We start from the raw sequence: 18,336 nt of genomic DNA on the forward strand, positions 1-18,336 counted from the left end.
TGCATCCTTGAAAGCCATTCATATATCTATGGTTTATACATATCCCTGGTTTACTTTAGACACATAATGATCATTTTATCTGAGAGCATTATAAGTCATCCCTATGGGGCATAAGATAATTCTATTGATAGTATCATTAATTTAGCCATGGCTATAGAATTCTTGGGTGTTCAACGAATGCCTACTATGTGTTAGTTCTGCTGCGGGAAACAAAGATGTCTATGAGAGAACCTGCCTGTGTGGGGACTGGCTGTGGAAGACTGGGTTTTCACTAAGAAAACGAGTCAAGCTAGAGATTTTACATGGACTGCTGGGTGGTGCAAACATTTTGTGTGCTCAGAGTTCACCCAGATGTGCCTCAAAAGAAAGACCTGGTGATCTACTTCCAAATGATTAGTCACTGAAAACCCCCTGGAGGACACTTGAGGCCATCCTAAGTTAGGTTATAAGCCTCTCTGGCTCCAGGAGCTGAAGGGTGGGATGTTAGGGAGGACGAGTGGGCAATGGCAGGAGATTAGCATCTCTTTGCTTGTGCCTCTAGGGTGGGCGCCCTGAACTTATCAATTGCACTGCTGTTTCCTTGCTTCCTAGTCACCTTGCTGGTCCTTGCCCAGTGCCTTTTGTCCCTATCCCTGGCTGCGTGTCATAGAAGCTCCTTCTTCTGAAAGCCAGATCCCTCCTTTCAACATCTCAGGCCTCATTACTACTTTTGGGGGGCTTTATTCTGTTTCTAAAACACCGCAGTGCTCATCCTGAGAGCCCAGTAGCTTCAAGATGCCAGGGTTTGAGGAGGCAAGTTCACCTTCTTACAGAGGTGGCGGAAGGCATTTTGTAAACATCAGAGCAGATTCAAATCCCAGTGGATGCGCATGTAATGTGGCTTATGCTATATTACTCTTGCTTAAGTTAAAGCCTGTGATTTAGCATTCCTGTTTAGCTGCAGAATTCCACGGAGGATATTGCTGGATCCCAAATCTTTTGTCAGTGTAATTGAGCATAACATCTTTTCAGGTTTGTGTTTCAAAAGATGCATTATCTCTTCGCCTCCATTTGTTCTATGTGAGCTATTCAAAACTTTCAGCTTGCCCCATCCCTCTGAAGGCATTTGAGTTTTAGGCTGATAATTTATGTTTATGCTGAGAATGCGATTTCCTTTCTGCACCCAGAATGATTAATAGACTTCTCTCTGTAAATTAGTATGGGAGAGGAGGATATAGGTAGATCTTTAACCAAATGTGAGAATTTCACTTTATTCAAAGGATCTCTTAAAGGTCTTTATACACATGGTTTCAGATGGACATTTTGATAGCATAGGTGTCTTCAACGCTTGATCTCCAACCTTTCAACAGCCATCCTTGTAGATCAAAGGTAGACTCACCAGGGCTGGGAGCCAAATTGAGCCTGCTTCTTATTTCTGTGTGGTCTATGAGCAAGGATGGTGGCCCTGGGTGGCATAAATTGTTACTTGTGCAACTATTGGTTCGACTCATCCATAGAGCACCTCAGAAGAAAGACCTGGCAAGTTTCAACTATCTGAAAGGTCACTGTGTTAGTCTGGGTGGACTAAAGAAACAAATCCAGAGACACTTATATATATGTAAGAGAGAGCTTTATATAAAAGAGTAATTGTGCATTAAGAAAACATCCCAGTCCAGTTCAGCTAAAGTCCATAAGTCCAATATTAGCCCATATGTCTGATACCAGTCTATAAATTCCTCTTCAGACTCACACAACACATGCAATGACATTGAATGCAGGAAGATAACAGTCCAGTGGTTGGAAAGTCTTGTGGATCCAGTGGAGATGGAAGCATCTCAAGGCTGGTATGTGGCTCTTCCAGCTCCAGGGCTCTGGCACCATCGGTGTAGCTCCATCTGGCTTCTCAACAGAAATGTCTCAAAGGGAGAGTGTGTGTCATGCCTGCAGGGAGGAAGTTAGGAGTCTCAGAATCCTCAGGAGTATTCCATGCCCACACAAAAGACTCATGGGCTATGACCTGATTAACAGGCTAGACTCCACCTCTTTGCTAACTTGATGGTAGATTTTGTCATTGCCACAGTCATAGACCTGAAAGCCCTATGGGGCAAAGTTCTGTTCTGTAACGATGGGCTCACCAGGAGAAAGAATTGACTTATTTACAGCCCTAATCGTGTGATGGTAACACATTGGACTGCTGACTGGCTACTAAGAACAAGGTCAGAAGTTCCGAGCCACCAGCTGCTCTGTGAGAGAAAGATGAACCTTTTTACTCCCATAAAGAATTTTAGTCTTAGAAACCCACAGTAGTAACTCTACCCTGTTCTACAGGGCTAGTATGGTGAGAATCAGCTTGATGGCAGTGAAAGGTTTTTCATTTTTATGAGCTAGGAATGCATTTAAATTTTTAAAAGTTTCTTGATGAAAAAAAAAAAGCACAGGCAAGATGGTGACCAAGTAACACACCAGAGGTACTCCATGGAAATCAGAACAGGAAAACCACTGAGAGGGAATGCCACTCTTCCAGGCCACAGGACGAGCATCATAAAAATAAGTTGACTCAGGTCCACTAGGTTTTGAAGAGCTTTTGGCTTTTGGCTTACCGCCGCAGAAGCCAGTTGGGGCTTAGCTTTAGCTCCACCACAGCTGTGGTTGGCCCCTGGCTACTTTGGCCGGCTCAAGGGCTTTACTTCAACACTGCCACAGCTACTGCAGCCTCAGTGCAGTGTTTAAACACTTCTAGCTCCCCAGTCAGACAGAAGGGGATCTTCTTTTCCTTGTACCTTTCTTCTCATCTCTTTCCTTAGACAGTTGTTGCTGGCTCAGTTTTTTTCTTTCTTTTCTCTCCCCTTTCTTTCACAAGCCACTGCTGGCTTCAAAGACACTCCCCTCCACCTACGACAAATCCATCTGTCTCCCACCAAGCTGGGGGAGCACCCCTCCCCCAACCTTCCGTGGCACCACATGCATCTGAGGGAACTCCTTAAGCCCTTCTAGCACCTGGGGGAACTCCTACCACCCTCTTAGTGGCTAGGGGAACTCCTGTCACCCTTTTAGCAGTTAAGGGAACTTCTACTGCCTTGCCTGGGGGAACTCCTGCCACCCTCCTAGGGGTTGGGGGAACGCCAGCTAACATCCCACAGCCCTCCTAGCACCTGAGAGAACTCCCACCAGCCTCTTAGCAGCTAGGGGGACTCTGGCCAGCCTTCTGCTGCTCCGCATGTGGCTGGTGGAATACCTGGCACCCTCCAAGCAGCTGAGGGAACTCCTGCCTACCCTCCAAGGCCCTCTAAGTGTCTGGAGGAACTCCTGTCTGCCATTTGTGGTGTTCTACTCAGTTCAGGATATTCTTCCCACCTGCCATGGTGTTCCACACAGCTGGGGGAATTCCCACGGCCTTCCTAGTGGCTGGGGGAACTCCTGACCACACTTCCTGGTGTTCTACTCAGCTGGGGGAACCTCAGCCTATCTTTCACAGTGCTCTAAGTACAGGGTGCACCTCTGCCCACCCTCCATGGCCTAATACAGTGCTGAGGGAACTTTCTCCCACCTTCTGCAACACTTTATAGTGACCGAAGGCAGCCCCACCAGCCCTTCACTGAATTCTACCCTGCTGAGGGCACCTCTGCCAGACCTCCACGGTGCTCTTGCCCACTATGGCAATTCCACCACCCATCAACAGTGCTTTATATCAAAGCGGCCACACCTACTCACCCTCTGTGGTATTCCTACTGAAGCTGGCACCCCCACATGCATTCCAAAGATCTCTTAGCTGCCATGGGCCACACCACCACAGCTTCCTATGAGCCCATCCAGCATAGTGCAATCATTGCTGGCCCGCAACCACCTGACCAGCATCCTCTGAGAGGGCCATCCAACTTGCCCTCCCAATAAAGAATACTGATTGGCTAGGGAGAGAGTGAAACCACAGTGGGATAAAGTTGTAGCCTGACCCCCCCTCCCCCCCCAGCACGGTTAGTTTCAGGAATTCCATAGAAGCATTCCTACAAGTCTCTTCATGAAAGATCCAAGTATTCTTCGACACTCTGGAAAATGGCACCAAGTCCTCTAAAACAACACACAGACATCAAACAGATCTGACAATTGCAACAATAAAACAGGAGAAACAATAGGCAATGTCGGAAGAAGTGTGACCATAATGATGTGCATAGAAGAAGCAGACATTGATCTACCAAAAAAAGAAATCTTCAGCTATCTATGTGAATGAGGGGGAGGGTGGAGTGGAGACCAAAAGTCCACTTGTAAACAATTGGACAAATGGGAAAGACAGTCAAACAAGTTAATCAATGAATCTGAAGAAAACCTAAGAACTATGTATGATGCTCTGAAGAAGAACAACATTCGAGTAATTGGATTACCGGAACAAAACACAACCAAGAAGTCAACTGCCAAAATAGCAAGTGAATTCCTGGAAGAAAGGTCTCCCAGCTTAAAGAATGAGAATCAGGCAATCATTAAAGAAGCAGAGAGGACACCAGCCAGATTGAATCCCAGGAAGAAGTTTCCAAGGCACATAGTAGTTAAATTATCTAACATTGATGAAAAGGAGAAAATCATAAGAGCAGCTAGGGAAAACAAGTATTCACTTATAAAGGTACTCAGATAGGAATCTGCTGAGACCTAACAGCAGGCACCATGGAATAACATTATCAGAAAGTTGAAAGAGAAGAATATCAACCCAAGAATCCTCTACCCTGCCAAATTATTCATCAAGATAAATGGAGAAGTATGAGTATTCCTGGACAAAGAGAAACTCAAAGAATATGTTAAAAGAAACCTAGCTCTATAAAAAATTCTTACCAACCCACTGTGGTCAGAAGAACAACATGCATTGAGCACAAAAAGGAGACCACCACATAGAACAACTCCACCCAGAGATTAACACAATGAAAACAGCGTCCAGACAACATTAGCTCAACATTGAAAAGATGGCAAGAATGAATACCATCTCTTTACACACACACACACACACACACAACACAAAGATAAGAAGCGAGGTATGTAAATACCCAACACAAAAGGCATGAGATAATATCAGAGTTCACAGATGGGTGTAATAACTCTGAATGTCAATGGACTGATCTCACCCTTTAAAAGACAGAGACTAGCAGACTGGCATAGAAAACATAACCCATCGATCTATAGTCTGCAAGAGACACATCTCAAGTTCGCAGACAAAAACAGGCTGAGATTCAAGGGCTGGCAAAAAATATATACCAAGCAGATGGCAATTCAAAGAAAGCAGGAGTTTTAATTCTGATTTCGGACAAAACTGATCTCAAGGTGCAAGCTATAATAAGAGATAAGGAGGAGCATTACATAATGCTCAAGGGAACAGTAGACCATGAACAAGTGAGCATAATAAATACATACGCACCCAACAAGAGACCAGTGAAATGTGTCAATGAAATGCTCCAAAAGATGAAAAAGAAACCACAGGCTCAACAATCATAATAGGAGACTTGAACACACCACTCTAAGAGGAAGATAGTTCTCAGGGAATAAGCTTAACAAGGAAGCTACAGAACTAACTTCCACAGCTAGGCCACTTCGCCTAAGAGACATTTTTAGAGCTCTTCACTCAAATGCAAAAAAAATCACATTATTTTTAAGTGCAAATGGCACATACTCGAGGATAGATCATATACTGGGGCACAGGTGAAGTCTGAATAATTTCAAACACATAGAGATCACTCAAACTTACCTCTTGGACCATTGTACTCTAAGGCTGGAAATCAACAAAAGACAGTTAAGAAAACAAGGGCAAATAATTGGAAGATGAGTAACTCCCTACTGAAAAGTGAATGGGTACTGGTCTAGATCAGAGATGAAATTAGGAAGTTTTTAGAAACTAATGAGAATGAGAATACAATGTACCAAAACTGTTGGACACAGCAAAAGCAGTTATCAGAGGCAGCATGATAGCTATAAATGCACATAAAAAAGGAAGAGAGGCTTATGACTGACAGGCTGTCAAAAATCCTACAGCAATTAGAGCAGAATAAACAGAATAATTCTACCAATAGCAAGAGAAAAGAAGTAATAAAAATCAAAGTAGAAAAATTAGTGGAAAAACAAGAAAATAATGCAAAAAGTCAATGCAGCAAAAATCTGGTTCTTTGAAAGGATTAACAAAATCGATAGATTGTTGACAAGCCTAACCGAAGACAGGAAGGAACAAACATCAATAGCCAGGATGAGGAATGAAATGGGGGAAATTGCAATGGACCCAAATGAAATTAAGAACTTAATTACACAGTACTACAATGGCCTGTACTCCAATGATTTTAACAAGTTGGAAGACATAGGCAGATACCTAGAAAAACTTTTCCTCCCTAGATTATCCCAGGCGGATGTCAAGAATCTCAACAGACCCATACAATAGAAGAAATGGGTAAGGTTATTAAGGGACTACCAATTAAAAAATCCCCTGGGCCAGATGGCTTCACAGGAGAATTTTAACAAGCATTCAGGGAAGAACTGACACCAATCCTACATAAACTCTTTCAAAGCATAGAAAGGGACGGCAAACTCCCAAACTATTTCTATGAAGGCAGTATAACAAGCTAGTACTTAAACAGGCAAGGATCCCAGAAGAATTGAGAACTACAGACGGTTACCTCTAATGAACACTGATGCAAAAAACAAATAATTCATCTTGATCAAGTGGGATTCATTCCAGGATTTCAGAAATGGTTCAATATCCAAAAGTTCATCAACATTAGTTGCCACATTGACAAGGAAAGGGAAAAGAACCACATGATATAATTGATAGATGCAGAAAAAGCATTCAATAACACCCAACACCCATTCCTGTTTAAGACACTCAAGATAGTCAAGGAAGAAAATTCCTCAATATAATATACTAAGCCATATTTGAGAAACCAACAGCCAATGGAGAAAAGTTGAAAACATTTTCACTGAAAAAGGGGACCAGACAAGGATGCCCTTGTCCCCTCTTTTATTTATCATCATAATGGAAGCCCTAGCTAACAACATAAGGCAAATAAAAGATGTTAAAGGAATTCATCTGGGGAAAGAAGAGGTGAAACTATTATTATTTGCAGATGATATGATTTTATATATTGAAAAAACTCCAAAAGCTTCACAAGAGGAGTCCTGAAAGTGATAGAATAATATGGAAGAGTGGCAAGATATAATATCAATAAATAGAAGTCTATTGGATTGCTATATACACTGCACAAGATCATGGAAGAGGAGATTGAAAGGGTGGTTCCTTCACAATAGCCAAGTACAAATTGAAATACCAAGGGATATACCTGATTAAAAAAAACATTCAGAAGAGTTGTACAAGGAGAACTACAGAACACTATTATAAGAAAGCAAGCATGACCTCCACAGATAGAAGACTATCCCAAGCTCATGGATCAAAAGCCTCAATATAGTAAAGATGTTAATCCTACCCAAGGCACCATATAAATGTAATGCTATCCCCATACAAATACCAACATTTTCCAAGGAATTGAAAAAACTGACTACCATCTTCATATGAAGAGGGAAGGAGCCCAGAATTAGCAGAGAACTCCTCAAGAAGGACAAAGTAGGAGGGCAAGAAGGACAAAGTAGGAGGGCTTATTTTACCCTACTTTAACATTTGCTATACAGCCACAGAGGTCAAAACAGCATCATACTGGTGTAATGACAGAGACTCAGACCAATGGAAAAGAGCAGCAAATCCAGAAATAAAATCATCAGCATCTAGACAACTGATTTCTGATAAGGACCCCAAAATATTAAATGAGAATCAGATGCCCTCTTCAACATATTATGCTGGAGAAAATGGATATCTACCTGCAGAAAAATGAAGCAAGACTCTCAGGTCACTCAATGCAAAAGAATAAAGTCAAGGTACATCACTGACCCCAAAGTAAAATCCCAAACTATTAGGGCCATCAATGAGGGAATTTGGACAAACCTAAGATCTCGGCCGAAGGGAAAACAAAGTGTAGCAGAAATAGGGAAGGACACAAACACAGAAGAGGCACAAGTTGACAAGTAGGATATTCTGAAGATAACACACCTGTGCACATCGAAAGACTTTGCCAAGAGTGTAATAAGACAGTCCACAGACTAGGTAAACATCTTTAGCAGTGACACATCAGACAAAGGCCTTATTATTAAAATATACAATACTCTGCGAGCCTACAAGATAAAAACAAAAAGCCCACTGAGGAAGTGGGCAAAAGACCTGAACAGAAGTTTTATAAGTCGGAAATCCAAATGACCAATGAACACATTCTAAAATGTTCCCCATCATTAGCCATAAGAGAAATACAAATTCAAACAACTATGAGATACCAACTAACACCCTCAAAGATAGCCCAATTCAAAAAATCAGAAAGCAACAGGTGCTGGAGAGGATGTGGTGAGATAGGAAGTCTCGCCCAGTGCTGGTGGTCCTATATATATGAGCAGCCATTCTGGAAATCACTCTGGCGATCCCTAAGACAAATGGAAATGAGCTACCACATGATCCAGCAATCCCCCTACTGGGCATATACCCAAAAGAAATAAGACCAAAACCAGACATCTGTGCTCCAATGTTCATCACAGCACAGTTCACAATTGCAAAGACCTGGAAACAATCTAAATGTTCATCAACTGATCAATGGATTAAAAACTCTAGTATATTAATATGTGCATACAATTGGGGATGGCTTTGATAGCACAGCACCAAGTGGCACATAAGAACATGGCAACGACAGCAGCAGCACCGACAAGCTAACAAACAAAAAATCCACTGACAAACAAAATTGAAAAGAAGAGAAAAAAGGAAAAACGCAAAACAAATAGGCAGGAAATAAAAAAAGGCTGTTAGTAGTTCAAGGTCTGTTTGTTGACCTTTAGGAGGGTTTTCCGGATGAGTCTGATGGGTGCCATGTCCTGGCCCCAAAGTCCATCCTTTGTACTCCCTCGGGACCTCCTTGCTCTGCTTTCCTCACCGCTCCATTGCATGCCTCCAGTGTTTTGCCTCAGTGTGGTGGGGTCAGCTCAATCATACATCCCACACTGTGTCCCCAGTGCTGTCCCGTGTAGGATATTAATATATATGCAGGTCCACCTAGATAAGAGAGGCTGCACACACAAAAAAAAAAGTGAGAAGAAAATAAACGGACCAACGGGCCCGGAGGAACATGAGAGTGTGGGAGGTAGTGGACGGGAGGAGGTGTTGGCCAACCCAGAGACAAGGGAACAAAGAGTTGTTCAAAACCAATGGCAGGGAGGGGGTGGGAGGACTGGTAGGGAGCAACCAAGGGCAAGGTAACTGAGAGGAATTACTGAAACCAGAATGAAGGCTGAACATGGTAGTGGGACAGGAGCAAAGCAAGGAAATAGAGGAAAGGAGTAAGAGGCAAAGGGCATACATTGAAGCCTGCATACAGACATGTACATATGTGAATATATTGAAGGTTATGGGGGAAATGGACCTAGGTGCATACATTTATAGGTTTAGTAGTAGGGTGGCAGGTGGACATTGGGCCTCCTCATGTGCATTCCCTTAATACAGGAGCACCTTGCTCAGCTAAACAGTCATTTCATGATACCCACCTTCCCGATGTGATCGCTGAAGACAGACATGTGCATAAGCAAATGTGGTGAAGAAAGTTGATGGTGTCTGGCTATCAAAAGATATAGCGTCTGGGGTCTTAAAGGCTTGAAGGCAAACAAGCAGCCACCTAGCTCGGAAACAACAAAGCCCATGGAGAAGAAGCACACAAGCCTGTGTGAACATAAGGTGTTGAAGGGATCAGGTAGCAGACACCAAAGAACAAAAACCATCATTGTGTGACCACCTTCCCCACACAGACGCTGAAGACGAGTGTGTGCATAAGTAAGTGTGGTGAAGAAGGCTGATGGTGCCCGGCTATCGAGACCTATGGCGTCTGGGGACTTAAAGACTTGAAAGTAAACAAGCGTCCATCTAGCCCAGAAGCAACAAAACCCACATGGAAGCAGCACACCAACATGTGTGATCATGAAGGGCCGAAGGGACCAGGCTTCAAGCACCAAAGGCGGGTGGGGAAAAAAAATCTTATCATCGTGAATGAGGTTAGCACGTGATGGGCATTGTCTACAATGCCCATCTGTAGACAACTGGACATACCTTGCAGAGGAGTAGTGGGGAAGAGATGAGTCACTCAGGGTACAGTATAGCAATAATGAAACTCACAACCTTCCTCTAGTTCTTAAATGCTTCCTCCCCCCAACTACCATGATCCCAATTCTACCTTGCAAACCTGGTTAGACCAGAGGATGCACAGCAATACAGATGGGAACTGGAAACACAGGAAATCTAGGACAGATGAACCCCTCAGGACCAGCAGTGAGAGTGGCAATACTGGGAGGGAAGGGCGGGTAGAAAGGGGGAATCGATCACAAGGATCTACATATAACCTCCTCTCTGGGGGATGGGCAACAGAAGGGTGGGTGAAGGGAGACGCCGGGCAGTGTAAGATAAGATATAATAATAATTTATACATTATTAAGGGTTCATGAGGGAGAGGGGAGCGGGGAGAGAGGGGAAGGGGGAAAAGTAAAATGAGGAGCTAATTCCAGGAACCCAAGCGGAAAGCGAATTTTGAGAATGATGAGGGCAACAAATGTATAAGTGTGCTTTATACAATTGATGTATGTATGGATTGTGATGAGTTGTATGAGCCCCAATAAAATGATTAAAAAAACCTCTAGTATATACATACAATGGAGTACTATGAAGCCCTAAAAAGCAGCAACAAACACATGAAGCACATTGCCTCATGGAAAGAGTTGGAGGAAATTATGCAAAGCGAAGTTAGCCAAGCACAAAGGGCAAGTACAATATGAATCCATGGAGTTAAGCTCAAAAAGTATATTGGGCATAAAGGATAAACCACGTAATGAATAAATCCTGGGTCAAGGTCCAGGCCCTTTGGCAGGTGTCTGACCCAACTCAGGGATGCAAATAGCAGCCAACCAAAAAGGAGGGCAAAGGGAGGGGAAAGAAAGAAAAGAAAAAATAATAAAGAAAATGAGAGTGATGTGGAACACGGCACTAATACACCCATGGGGAGAGTATTGATTATGTCTCCATAGTAAGGAGAGAGAGGGACCAGAACCCATCCCAGAGTGCAATGCCTTGAGGGCAATATACTGGGATGGAGCAGCAAAGGAACAGAGGATGATGGGGCCGGGTCCAAGCTGAGCTATGATTCTGTGCAGGAGGCTGGTTTGTGGAGTGGGGTGCCTCTGGGCACTTAATTGGGGAAGTTGGACTTGCTGACTCACAGAAATGGAGCTAATGCCTTTAAACTGCATCTTACTGGAGCGAGTGCCTCTTGGCACTTAATTCAGAAACCTGGTTTTGCGGACCCACCAAGCTGGAGATGAACACGTTCAGGTTGAGGCTGACAGCAGAGTGGTATGCCCTTTGGGGCATTTATTAGCAGACCTGAAACTTAGTAACATGTCCTGGTAAACAACTACACTGAGCATTTCTCCCTGGCATTGCAACTTGTGATAACGTCCTTAATAAATCCTTTAATCATGAATTTCGTCTCTGAGTTTCTGTGTAGTCATCGCAATGGATATTATAACCCAGAGGGATCAAGTAGAGAAGTGAAGTAGAGAACATTAATTAAGTCAGTACAGTGTACATTGTTTTTCATTCACACATTTATTGGGAATTTCTCATCCTTGTAACAGGCAGTGGTTTTTGATTACACGTAATATCTCTTTGCCTCCATGGATTTGAATTGGAAAAACAGTGCATGGTTGTCTCGATCACAGAATATTTTGAATTAAGCAAAGTCAGAATAGTGGAGTAGCAGGAGCAGAGCTTCCTAGGTTTGCACGTGACACTGCCACTCACAGACCAGAAGGTCTTGAGCACACTATTCAGTCTCCATGAAACCAGGAGTCCTCTTCAATGGGAGTAAGAGCAACACCGATCTTTCCTTGGACATTAGAAAGAATAATGGAGACAATACAGGTGAAAGTAGCACATAAACTCTAAAGTACAGGATGGTTAATTTAAGTAACTAGTCTACTCTGTTAGGAGCCTGGTTGCACAGTGGTTATGTGATGGGCCACTAATTGCAAGGCCAGCAGTTCGAAACCACCAGCCAATCGACAGGGGACAGATGGGACTTTCTACTCCCATGAAGATTTAGTCTCAGAAACCCCACAGGGCAGTTCGGTCCAGTCCTGGAGGGCACTATGAGTCAGTTTATTAGTCTAGGTACTTTAGAAAAACAAATCCATAGCAACTCATGTATAAGAGAGTTTTATGTAAAGAAAGTGTGCATCACGAAAACATCCCAACCCAATGCTGCCCAAGTCCACAAGTCCAACATTAACCCATTAACCCAATACCAGTCCACAAAGTCCTCCACCTCACAAAACAGAGGCAATGATGCTGACTGCAGGAGGAAAGCTGAGTCAGTGAACGAATAAGCATCTCAGCACTAGCAGGGGTCTCCACACGGCTGCTCCAGCACCCAGGGCTGCATTGGGATAGGTCCATGTGGCTTCTCCTTGGGGATGTCTTGTAGAAAGTCAATCTTGCAAGCTGAAGCAGGGAACTGCTAAGACAGCTGCACCCGATGCAACCATCACAAAACAAGAGACCTGAGAACTAGAAAGGCGAGGCTCACCACCCATTTATCCCTCTGTCTTTCAATTAGCCCCGCATGTGTTTATCCACCAGGTTGGCACAATTAACTAACTCAGTCAGTATGGACTCAACACGGTGAGTTTGGTTTGTGGAATCTACTCTGCTGGCCAGTAGTAAGGCAAAGGGTCTGAAGGGAGACCGGGCATAAGGAGAAGTCGGCTTTCTCTTCTTCCTACCTTGAACTTTGACTACATGATTTATACCCACAAACCTTTCATACCCTTAACATTAGCCTTATTTGAAGAAGGAGGAAGTTGAGATTTTGGAGGTCGGTGGCTTAGCTAAGATCTCACAACTACCACTGCCATCAGGGCTTTAGTCTGCCTGTCCAGGCATTTATAGCAACACTGCCTTCAGAGACGAAGTCTGGAAGAAGTCTGAGCATCCTGTGATGGCCCTTCCTGTTCCGTGCCAGTTGCCAGCACAATGCACATGTGGGTTGGCAATGCTAACAGCCTGTCCCGCCCACCCACAGTGCCAAGGGAGGTGGCTGTCTTGGGCAGGGTGTGGTCCGCAGCAAAGATGGTGACAGAGTTCTTCTGGGTACCCTCCATGTTACAGACGACTCTGAGGTTTCACGGACAATTAAGCAGGCCCAGAAAACAACATGTGGCTGTTTGGGGCTTAAAGGAATCAGTGCATATGGACCTAATTTCCTCCAGCACAAGTGTGTCTGAGCATAAAGGAAGAAGCGCTTGGGATGGATGCATTTAGAGTATCTGCAATCCCCTGGCCCAGGCTACCGCTCTCTGTTGCACCACTGTTTTCACATAGGGTACATTGTGTTTCTTTAGTGACCTCAGGGAAGAGCTTCTGGCAGTATGCTAAGACCTGACCCCCTTTCAGCAAGATGCTGCTCCAAAACCAGGTTTTGGAGTGAACCGCCCTCGCACACTCCTTGATTCTTCAACATGGTCAGCTTTGGATGGCTTACGGTAGTGCTTCCTACCCATGTGGAAGATATTGTGATGCAGGCCTTGTGTCTGAGATGGTCCAAAATCCACTGCAATCAATTCAATTCTGGCTCAAAGCAACCCAATAGGATCAAGTCGAACCGCCTCATATGGTTTCCAAAGCTGGACAACTTGACAAAAGCAGACAGGCATCTCTTTATTCTGTGCAGTGACGACTGGGTTCAAACCTCGGACCATTCAGTTAGCTTCAGAGTCCTGAACCCATTGCGCCACCCGGCTTCCTTTCTGAGATGCCCAGAGGTATAGGAGATATTTTCCAGGGTACATGAAATGAAGAGGGGTAGATGGGATAGCCTAGCAGGAAATAAGTTGGCGCAAAGCCTGTCTGGAAAAAGCCTACATATGGGAGATCAGACAAGATGGAAGATGGAGAGTTAAGACGGTGTGCCCAGCTAGGAGAATTGAATGAATTCTTAGAGATGGGATATTTCTTTCTTCAAATTCAACCCAGTCTCCACCAGAACATTCTGTGAAAGTTTTGTGAAAGAGCTAACATTCATAAAGGCCATACATAGTCAGTATTCCCAAGCCCAACAGGAGCAGGTTCTACTAAGGACCAGGCAAGAAGGTTGTCAGAAAGATGTCAAGTCCTGCTTCTAGAGTTAGGGTAGGTAGCCTGCAGTTGCTAAGATGCTATAACTTACATGCTTCGTCCAAAGATCAAGTAGCAAGCTCTGTATCAAGGAGGGGCTGGGTGTCAGCTTCAGCTAATGCCGGAAGCCTCTCTAGTGGGCTCAGTCTTTCATCCAGAAGCCTGGAAGGAGTGAGAAACCACAGCTCAGGCTTTCTGAGGAGCGCAGGAGCGATGGAACTGCTCTGGAGCTCTGCTGATGACCGAAAGAAGATGGGCTTAATCTCTATGCAGCCATAGAGATTTGTTTCCTCTGGAAGGAATTCGTTTCCCACAGCCCAAGAGAGGGAAATTGAACCTGTGTATTTACTCCAAAGGAGCCCAAATCCCCCTTTCGCAGTGTATTGCTGCACCCAATTCTTGCTTTTCCGACTTTTTGAATAAGGCCATAAGATGGCATTTGTTTTTCTGGCTTTTGAACTTTGGAACAAGCTTGTGGTGAATGGCGAGGAGAGGGAACCCCTTATTAAAGAAAGTTCCAGATGTTTGGAGCCCTGACTGAGCCTGTTGGGGAGGGTGGCATTGGTCTGAGGGGGTCCGTGCCTGGGCTGGTAAACATGGTTTAGGGCTCACAACTGGGAGTTTTATAATGGCCTGGAAAGGATGGCAATGGTCGTCAGTTGAGATGGTTCTGTGGTTTTTTTCTACATCACTCCAAGAGCATTGCCTTCCTCAGGAAGAATCCAGTCCGGCTGCTCTTTCCCTGGTTCCTGACCATTATCTGTGTGGGGGTGGTGGGAGGGGTGGGGTTGTTGCTCCTGGTGCTCTGATGGTCCCCTTAAGACTGGGGAAAAGAGAAGGTCATGACATTGCATTCTGGGATGACCTGGTGACAAGAAGAGAAGGAACTCAGAATGCCCACTGTTTCTGAAAAGTCCAGAAAGGAATATAGGGCACAGCTTGAACTGGGAAGGTCTTTGGGGAAGATGAGACCCATCCAAGTCAATGCATGTGGAGACCAAGGAGGATGAGGAGTCTTGCTTCTCTGGAGCAGTGAGCCTTCCTCTCTGGCTAAGGCAGTGAGAGAGGAAGGACTTAGAGAGGGCCAAGAAAATGAAGATGCCAGTGGAGTGCTTCCATCTGTGGCTCTGATTGAATTATGGGGAAAGAGGAGGTTTAGGGAAGCTGTTGTCAGATCCCAACCACATTGTGGCAAATGAGGCCCTTTGGCCTTTTGGAAAGCCAATGCTTTATTAAAATAAATTAAAAGAGATTGAGTCCTTCTGCTCCCTTCTCTTCCCTCTGTCCTTGAGGCAGGCACACCGCTGCTCACCATTGTTTTACCTTCAGATAGCTTGCACTGTGCGAGGATAAACCCGTAATTACCCTGCCTACAGAAAATGATGGCTGTCGCTTACGCGAAAACCTGACTGCTTTCCTTTCACGAGGTCTCTAAATCGTGCCAGAGCATCTGTCTGTAATCTCTGCAACTAGAGCTTTGTCTGAGCCAGCCCAGTGGCAGGGAAATGACAGGGTTGCTGGTGGCCAGATGAGGCTGTGGGCGGAGGCACAAGTCAGATCCCAGGATGCTGGGTGCACCGTCTCCAGGCCCCCTACCACCCAAAGTAGGATTCATCTGGTGCAAAACATGGGCCCTGCCACTAGGGAGAGCTCACATACTGGATCTATTCACTTGCTGGTCTTTGAAGGAGAGAGGAGGCTACATAAATGCCTAGAAAACCCTGCAATGATTAGCATGGGCACTGTGGCATCAGACAAATGCTCATCTATCACGTGCAGGGTGCAAGTGAGAGAGTGCCATTGCAAGTGAGAAAGACCAAACATACCTTGGCTTGAACAAGGAAGGGACTTTCTTGGTTCATTAATTCATTGACCAAATAATGTCCAGAGAGAGCACCAAACTCAACAGTTTTGATCCCGAGGCTCAGCCTAAAGTTTTGTACAGTTTTGTGAGTAGGCTAAGTTGACTCTTCCCAGGTCAAAAGGGGACTTGACTGCTAGTAATTCCTAAGTAAACTTTTTACATTCACTCTCTTATTGCACTAGGTTAGGACAATTCTACTCACTCTGCTTATGGCAACGGGGTTTTCTGATTGTCTTGGCTCCAGCCATATGTCCCAGAGCTGGGAGTAGAATCACCTTTGCCATCATCATTAGCACCCCAATGGCACTTATGGACTATTTGGAAACAACATGAGGAGGATGGAGGCTAAACAGGCAGCTGATGGATGGCCACTATGCACTCAAAGATTCTTTCAACATTCTCTGCTTTGTTTACTGGTATGGCATGGCACTAGCTATTTTCATACCCTGCTGTTTGGAACAACCTGGTGTAGTCATTCCAGGACAACTGGGTCATAAGATGTAAATCAGAGAACAGTCTGTCTTCTTCTACAGCCAATGTGGAACTTGCCAGGAGAGAATAGTTTTCAGGTAATCACCAGACTGCTAGAGAATGAGAAGGCATTGCCTTATAAACTGCCTTAATGCACAGTTGGGTTACTATTCTAATATAAGAGTTATTTCCTTACAAGTAAGAGAAATCTCTTCATTCTGACTCAGCCAGGCCCTTCTGTCTCAACTCTTTTACAAACATGGACCATCATTGTCTTTCTAAGAATTTGATTCCCTTTTATTCTGTGTTGCTACATATTTCTCTACCAAGGCACTCTGTCTAAACACAGAGTAGAGTGTCTTAATCTCCAGATAGTTTCTTCTCCTTCAAAATGTACTGATATTATGTACCAAGAATGCAGAACTTTGCTAATCCAAGCTAAGATTTTGGAGGATAACCGAAGCTTACTGTGTTATGACAGCTGACATGGGCGTGACATCAGAAGTCTTTGGATCTGTAAAGCAGAACCTTAGATAAAATGACCAGGCCTGGATTTGACCTGTGGACAAAAGAGAATTGGAGATAAGAATGTCTGTCAGAAATTCTCTCTGCCATATAAGCAATTGTATACTTGGCCTTGGCAAGTTCCAGGGGAATGATGACATGGTTTCAAGAGACAATTTTGTGGAGCAGTTTCTGTCTTTGATCCCATGGCCTTTGTAAAGAATTCAGCTTGCTAGGTCTGCCCTCAACCTTCCAAGAGGAAAGAAGGATATCCCTGAGTTTAAAGGTGGACATACTGTCTGTCTTTCTGTCTGTTTTACTGTCAGACAGACAAAACGCTGGCCAAGAAGTAATTACAGCAGAATAGCTACAAATTCCCAGAGAGGAAACAAAGGCCAACATCCTGACATGGGAACAAGAAAGAATCAGCTTAGAAAGAAGGAGGAACTCTTTTCTTTGAGAGCTTCATGATAACTAGGGAGAGCTCATGGAAACAAGGGAAATCTGTTTTCCTGGGTTGATTTAAACACACATTAGATATGTATATGTCTGAATTAGCATCAACTTACTGTTGGAAGCTGAGGGCAGGCCACCTTTGGCGGCTACTCCCTGCTGTTGAGTCTGTCTAAAGAAAAGAAGAAGAAAAACTCAGTATCCTAGGACCGTTTATACAGATGAGTGCTGCTGGAAAATGAAAACGGAAGTAATCCTTTATACTTTTTGAATATGGGATAATTCGAGCACCTGCTCTGTATCCAAAAACAAAACAAAAATAGCAATAACAACAGAAAAATAACCCTGTAAAAGAATAAAAAAATACATTGGTTTATAATTTTCCAGTGACTCTAATCTGTTCTCTGATCTGGGTCCTTGGGAAATGAGCATGTGCATTTTCCTCTTCTTTTGACAAGAAGAGTCAACAGCAGGGAGTTTCCCTCAAAGGCTATCTGACCCCCGCTTCCTGAAGTAGTAAGCTGAGGCTAATCCATATGTATAAATGGCTATTTTGCACCTGGTCTGTATTCAAGGATCCCTAGTGGTGCTATTGTGTAAGCATTGGACAATTAACCACACGATTGGCAGTTCAAAGACACCAGCCACTCTGCAGGAGATAGTTGAAACTTTGATCCCATACAGATGTACTACTTCAGAACCTTACATAGGGTAGCTATTCATCAGAATATACTTGAGGGTAGTGGGTGTGTTTTTGGTTTAGGCTCTGTGTTCAGTATTTCAAAACAGGAAAATGGGACCAGAGATA

This window comes from Echinops telfairi, unplaced genomic scaffold (genome assembly GCF_000313985.2).
Source record: "Echinops telfairi isolate 266 unplaced genomic scaffold, ASM31398v2 ScPeMD7_2291;HRSCAF=2852, whole genome shotgun sequence".
NCBI classification, from domain to species: Eukaryota; Metazoa; Chordata; class Mammalia; order Afrosoricida; family Tenrecidae; genus Echinops; species Echinops telfairi.